We start from the raw sequence: 7,830 nt of genomic DNA, 5'->3' as shown, positions 1-7,830 counted from the left end.
AGAGCATGGACAACACTGAGATGTAGGTGGCAAGCTCAATGGCATGTCTTCATGGCTTCCTCTCTGTCTCTTTTCAGAATTTGCTATTTCAATCCTAAGAGAATTCCAATTCTGGAAACCTAAATTCTCTTCTCAGACTTCTTGCATAGTTAGAAATGTCACACCCAAGATTATGCAAAGATAGGGTACAAAGTGCAAAGGGACCATCTGGGCCAGCAAGGTCCCAACTGCAGTCAGAAGGCAAATGCTCCTTTCTCCACTGCCACTCACTAGCCTTGTGTTCCTTGGCTCTATTCTCTTATCCTCTGTTTCTCCGTCTGACAGATGGGATTATTTTCGCTTAACGAGCAAGACTGTGGTGAGGATTAGGGGCGCTCTTAGATTTGAAAGGCTTTTTGTGACCCGTCAATTTTGTAATACTAGTTATTAGTCAAATCTCATAAGACCCTGCCTTCCTGTAGGGTTTTATTAGAGATTGACTTCTTTTTCCTGAAAGTTGCTAATATGACCCCCTCATTTTCAAGGTGAACCAGAGACCCGAGACTCAAAAGAATGACTCAGGGTAGAAATCTACAAACACAAGTAGGTCTCCGCCCGGAGATATTCTGCAACCAGATGACCTCAAGTTGCTCCTGACAGGTCACCAGCCAATTCTGCTGCATGGCTCTGCGAGGAAGGAAATAGGAACACAAAGGAGACCTGCTCTAAGGAGCAGCACTGGCCCTTTCACACCATCCCAGGAGCCAGAAAATGCAGCACTTGAAACTTTCACTGGTTGACCTACACTGCCACCTTGTGGCTGTTATTTAGACTGTAGTAGTAAAATGGCCTCAAAACCAGATGCCAGAAGAACTATCAAAAAACAAAACTAGAATCTTTAATCATGTGCAGACTCTCTCACTCTTCCATTCAGCAAACCTGTATATATTCTCTTGATTTCCAGGATGAATAAATTCTCCATCTTGAGGAGAGGGGTTAGGGAAGAGTAAATGAAGAAAAGGACACACCTGGCAAAGGTGGTGACACAGGCAGACACTGAAGGTTTGAAAAATTATGCATCTTTCCATGTGACTTAAGGGTTGGATGTACCAGGCAGAAATGACAGGAGATAAGGAACTGTCTCACTATCAAAATGATATGTATGAAAACCTAAGCCAGGGCATGCTGGGAAAATGCTATAGACAGCTTTGCCCAGAAACGAATGCAGCTCTGTCCAACCCTATGCACAATGAGCCCATGATCTTATGATGGAGACCCTTCTTTATTGAGACTTGTAGTAGCCAGCTTGTATTCCCTGTCTCTTCTCATGATCAATACAAGTTTCGTGGCTCCCACCATGATGTACCACCACAGGTCCAAAACAATGGAGTCAACCAATCATGGACTGAAACCTATAAAAACCATAAATCAAAGTAAACATTTCCTCTTTTTGTGTGTGTGTGTGTGTGTGTGTGTGTTTGAATACTTTTTTTAAATTTTCTTACATATATGACAATAGTGGAATGCATTACATTCATAATTATCCATTCACAGCACAACTGTATATAAAGTATGTTCACGCCAAATTATGTCATTATACATGATTTCTCTTATTCATTTTTTGCATTACAATTTAACATTTCCTCTTATTAGTTGATCATCTCAGGTATTTATTATAGTAAAGAAAGCTAACAAAGGGCTCATCCATAGTTCATTCCCTTTATAGACATCTACTTGAAAATCATCTACCCTACCGAGCTGAGCTCTGCCTTTTTAATCATTTCTACCCATTGATCTGAGCTTTTTCCCTTTAGGGTCAAAACAAAGAAGTGATCAGATATGTGAAAATAAATGAAGAAGGCAATCATTTAAGAATTGCACTAAGTTTTTTGGAAAAGGGGAAGCATGCAGTGAGTGATTTTTGTGGAAATAACACTGGTACAGGCATTTGGAAAGTCATTTTCTAGTCCTTAGATAATAATTTTGTTTAATGTCACTGGGTTTCCTTTTCTGAATGATGGAATTAGGTTAGACTAGAGATTCTCACCCCCTTGATACACCTTAAAATCACCTGGGGAGCATCAGCAATATGTCTAACAGCTTTGCATGGCAGAAAACTACCAGATTAGATCCCTAAGGTTAGTTCAAACTGTTCATTCTGTTTTCTAAATATGATGAGCTATAATAATCTCCAGTTCATGTCAATGAATTTTTATCAAGTCTGTGCTGGTCTGGTATATAAGTTCCTGGTGATTCCTATTTAGAAACCTACCTGGATCTAGACTTTTCTCACATCTGTATAACAAAGTGTGGCCACTCACTGAGAACAACTATTTTGTCCTTTAGTTCTCTTTTGAGGTGAGAAAGACTGAAAGACAGAACTAGTTAGATGGGGAAGTGAAGCCCTCTGGCCTTGGTCAAGTGTCATGGCCTCTTTGCAACCCATTCACCTCACCAATAAGAGGCAAAGCCCACCCACCTCAATGAGTTACTGTGAGGTGCCAGCAACCATGCGTGGAAAACCTGATGAGGAGAAGGTGCTCCAAACATCAACTCCCTGGTCCCCAGCAACTGGGAGAATATGCTAAAGAGCAGTGATGGTGATACTTTTTCTGAGAGTATATCACCATTCATCTCTCTTAAGCAGTCCCTGTTATAAATTGAACTGTGTCCCCTTCAAAATTTCCGTTTTGAAGAACTATTCTCTACTCCCTCAGAATGTGGCATTATTTGGAAATAGGGCTGTTGTGCAATTAGTTAAGAGGAGGATGTTAGGGTGAACCTTAACCCAGTATGGCTTGTAAGTCTTCAGCTGTTTTTTTTTTTTTTTTTTTAGCATTCTTCTTTGTTTTAAATTGACATAATTGTACAGACTTAGGGCATAGAGTGTGATGTTTGATACATGTGTCCTTTGTGTAATAATCAAATTGGCACATTGAGCATATCCGTCATCTCATTTATCATTTTCTTTCTTTTTTTCTTAACTCTATTTCTTCCACATTTTTTTTTAATTGGTGCATTACAGTTGTACTTTATGGTGGGATTTGTCTCATTGACCATATCTTTCTGGTGAGAATATCCAAACACCTCCCTTTTAGTTATTTAGAAATACTCAAAACAATGCTGTTCACCAGAGCCGTCCTATAGTGGGAACACTAGAACTTATTCCTCCGAACTGAACTTCGTACCTGTGGCCCGTCTCCACGGTTCACCCTTCTCCGTCAACTCCCCAGCTTCTGGCAACCTCCATTCTCTTCTTAACTTCCATAAGACCAATATTTTAGTCATCTTTTCATCACTGTGACCAAAAGACCTGCCAAGAACAATTTTAGGGGAGGTAAAGTTTATCTGGGGCTCACAGTTTCAGAGGACTTCGTCCATAGACGGCTGACGGTTACTCTGGGCCAACATGGGAAACAGAACACTATGGCAGAGGTGTAAAGGAAGAAAACAGCTCAGGACAAGGCCACCAGGAGACAGAGAGGGCTTATCTCAGGGAGGATAAAATATAAGGCCCCTGTGACCCACGTCCTCCAGCCACATCATATACTTGCCTACAGTTACCACCCAGTTAATCCATTCAAGTGGATTAACACTCTGATTAGATTAAGGCTCTCACAGCCCAATTGTTTGACCTCTGAACATTCTTGTCTCCTACATGAGCTTTTGGGGACACTTCACAGCTAATCATAACAACAACTTTTCTAGATTCTGCATATGAACGAGAGCATGCAGCGCTTGTCTTTCTGTGCCTGGCTGATTTCACATAACATAATGGTTTGTCTTCGTTGCCAAGAATGGCAGATTTCCTTCTTTTTATGGCTGCATAGTATCCCATTGTGTTTATGTGCCTCATTTTCATTATTCACTCATCAGTTGATGGACATTTAGGTTGTTTCTATGTCTTGGCTGTTGTAAACACTGCTTCAATGAACATGGAGCCCAGATGTCTCTTCAACATACTGATTTCATTTCCTTTGGATCTTTATAGATCCAGGAGTGAGACTGCTGGATTACACGGTAGTTCCGTTTCCAACTTTTTGAGAAACCTCAACACTGTTTTCCATGATGGCTGTACTAATTTACATTCTCACCAACAGTGCATAAGAGTTCTCCTTTCTCCACATCCCTGTCAGCATTTGTTATTTTTGTCTTTTTAGTGAGAAGGATAAAGCAATAGCTCATTGTGGTTTGGATTTGCATTTCCCTGATTATTAATGATGTTGAGCATTATTTTTTTTTTCATATATCTGTTGGCCATTTGAACATCTTCTTTTGAGAAATGTCTATTCAGGGTTTTGCCCGTGGTTTTAGTTCAGAACTCATTTTTCCTTCCTTTTTTAAAATATATATTCTGAATATTAACCCTTTGTCAGATGCATTGTTTGGAAAATTTTTCTCCAGTTCTATATCTTGTATCTTCACTGTATTGATTGATTCCTTTGCTGTACAGAAAATTTCAGTTGGTGTCCTTATATGGAGTAGGGGTCTGGGAGTGTCCAGACACAGGGAAAGACAGACTATCAGGTGAAGACAAAGAGATAGAGATGATGCGTTTACAAGCCAGGAAAGGTCAAAGATGTTCAGGAAGTCCCCAGAAGCTAGGGGAGAGAGAAACCTGGAACAGATTCCTCTTCAAAGCCCTCAGAAGAAACCAACTCTGCTGACACCTTGGTCTCAGAATTGCATCCTGCATAACAGGGAGGCAATAAGTTTCTATTGTTGAAGCCACTCGGTTTTTGGTACTGTAGTACAGCAGCCCTAGCAAAGTAATACACCTCCAGAGATGGTTCTTCTTGATGATATCCAGGAGGACATCTCTATCTAGACAGAAGGGGGCACTGCGGCCCCACAGAAAGGGTGGGAGACACTTGAAACTCAGAAGGCTTCTCCACAGACCACCTGTTCAGCAAGGCTGTCTACCCTCTACTGTCCTGAAAGAACAATTTGCCATTGACAGCATCCCCTACTCAAGGGCCCTAAATTCTTAGAGGCTTCACTTATTGTCTATAACTTTGTATGTTTGGGTGCTTCCTTGATATTTTCCATATTGTCCTTGTTTTGTTTTCCCAACTTGATTGCAAACTGTTTGAGGACTGGGCCATGTTACAAACCTAACCAAGAGTTGGGTGATCTCTCTGTTAAAAATTCTGAGTGAGCCTTTGGACACGTCACCTCTCCTTTCTGGGCCTAGTCTTTGACTACATAAAAGAATTGTAATCTCTAAGCTCCCTCAGTTGCAATATTCTGTGATTCTGACTCCATGCATGTTTGCTGTTTAACCAACTTTCCTACTTAGTGTGCAAAAGGGAAGGAGAGGCCTAACTCATCTCTTAGATATGCTAAACAACTGATCATCTGGGGTACAAGTAATTGAATAAAGGAAGTAAGTTCCAAAGGCTTGAGAGCCAATATGGTACTCCAGGAGCTCCAAGCTCCTTCCTAGGGTCCAAAGCTCTGGTCTTGGCATCTACTGAAGCTTTCTCCTCTTCTGATTAAGGCACATGGATGTCTCTAAATTCTACTTTGGGTGTGCTCATGGCAGCGAGGCCTATGTGTACCTTTTAGAAGCCTCCTGACTCTGCTTTAGGAATTGGAGCGACGGTCTTTCCAAATGGACATAATATTTTGAGTGAACCACTTTTTTTTCTTGGAGAAACCTCAGCATGGCTCAGCCTTCACTTGGACCTAGTCAAAGAATATTTAAGGGTTCTCCAAATGCCAACACCCTAGAGGCCTGGGCTCCAGTTAAAATTATGCTCTTTGGATTACAGAAAATAGGGGCTCACACAGACCAGTACAGTAACAGGGGTGAGAGAGCATGGAAGCTAGGATCTCAATATAAAATAGTTGTAAAAGAGGTGAAATCTCCTAGGAAGATAAGACCAGAAACCCCAAACAATGACAAGCTGATACTAGAGGGTCCCCTCAGTTCTAGGGACATACTCTAGTACTCCTCTATTAATATCACCCAGCTACTCCCCAGGGGTCAGCCCCCCTCTCTGCTTGTCTTTCCATTCCTCTTAAGTGTTTTCCAAAGAATGCCTCTGGTAGAACATGAGACAATTTTTACTAATTACTAATCTAAGTGATGCAAAGAAGGAAATAGAAAACCAGATTCTAGAGAAAACAACTCATTTCTCCCAAGCAGCCTAAGGCCTCGTGATTGAACTTCACTGGCTGAAGTTCTACTGACAGCTAGTTGTGCGAACTCAGACTAACTGGACACTTTTCGTTGTGTAACCTTAGGCAAGTCACTACTTCCATTTCCTCTTTTCCAAAATAGAATATTTGCTTTCACTTTTTCTTTAGGTTGAGGTATGGAGCCTATTCCACTCTCAATCCAGTCGCTGGACAGCAGTACACAAGTCTCTTTGCCTTTTGTGACTCAGTCCCTTCTCGGATCAGAGGAGACATTTAACTAGAGGATTCTTTCCATCCTACTTCTTCCAATTCCTAAATAGCTCTGCCTAAATCTAACCACCCACCTCTTTGGGTCCTTCCCCAACGTACTCCTCCTTCCGATGTCCTCAAAATCCTTTCTTCTAAAATCCCCACGAAGCAGAGAAGAACATCCTGGGGACTTAATTTATGAAATTTTGTGAAAACTTGCATTCATGCCATGATTTTGTAATAAAATTCTATGTTCCCTTTGTCCTGGCTTATCTGTTGAGAGATTTCTTTTTATTTACTATTGATCATCAGTTGGCTCCAGTCACTTAACCTTTGATCATCCCTTTTATTGGGACACCACCCAGCCTCTGCCCTGGCCCTTCATTCTCCTATTAAATAGTAATGCTACATAAACAGACTTGGAGATGAGCTCGTGGAGCAAGGGGACCCTGAGGCCAGTCTCCCTTAGGCCTGTGAATTGTCATTCCTGAAGCTGTCTGTTTTCTAAGTTCTTCTGCCAAGTTTCTAAGGGAGCAGAGGGATCATTTTCTCCCTTTTCAAAGAGCAGGGTGAGTTGAGGCCTCCAGCTGGCAAGTCCTTTAAAGTAATTTTCAAAGGAAACCTGAGCTGAAAGGCCATGTGGTTGGCAGAGGGTGGTGTGACTTTCTGAAGCTCTCTCTGGGGCTTTGGGTGGTCAGCTCCCCTAGGCATCCCAGCACGTGTTTGGAGCCTTCTGCAGAGTCACTGCCAAGGGACACCACTGTCCAATCAGGGGGCCCATGGGCCCAGCAAAGGCTCTGCCTCATATCCCCTCCCTATCACCACCCAGGAACAGGAAAAGGGGGGGTGCGGATTTTCTCCTCTGGGCCATTTACCAGAACCACACTTGTCCTTCCTGTTCTCAGGTCCTGTCAATCAAATTTGATCCTCAGGGTCTTTTGAGGTAAAATAAAACAGTGCCAAAGCATACTAGGTTGAACTTGGGCATGAGTCATGGAAGCTTAAATGGTCTAGTTAAACCAACCCCTCATTGGACAGGGTGGGAAGGAGACCCAAAGGGAAAGTGGTTGTCCCAAGTCACACAGGAGGTAGCTGTGTTCCCTCACAGGACTCTTGGGACAAAGACTACCTCTGCAGGGAGCGAGATCTGCTTGGCTACTTACTATTCATGAGTCTTCTGGGTCCACAGATGACTATCAATCACCTAGGAGACACCAAAAAGCCTTCAAATGCACTGAAGATGAGAAATTTATGAGGGCAGAAGTCTAGGACCTGTCCCATTTATCCACATGGACAGAAATTGTTTATGAAGCCAAAAGGCAAGATGAGTCTTCACGCTTTACAGAATGGGCAATCCAAGGTCCAGAGGACGAAGATGTTTGTATTAGAAGAGTGAGAACTGAAGTCATTAGAAAGCTCAGCTTAGAGCTTTCCCCCGCTTGAACCAGGTGTAGTCAT

Source organism: Urocitellus parryii, chromosome 2 (assembly GCF_045843805.1).
Source record: "Urocitellus parryii isolate mUroPar1 chromosome 2, mUroPar1.hap1, whole genome shotgun sequence".
Lineage (NCBI taxonomy): Eukaryota > Metazoa > Chordata > Mammalia > Rodentia > Sciuridae > Urocitellus > Urocitellus parryii.
Note: the sequence above shows the minus strand (reverse complement) of the source record.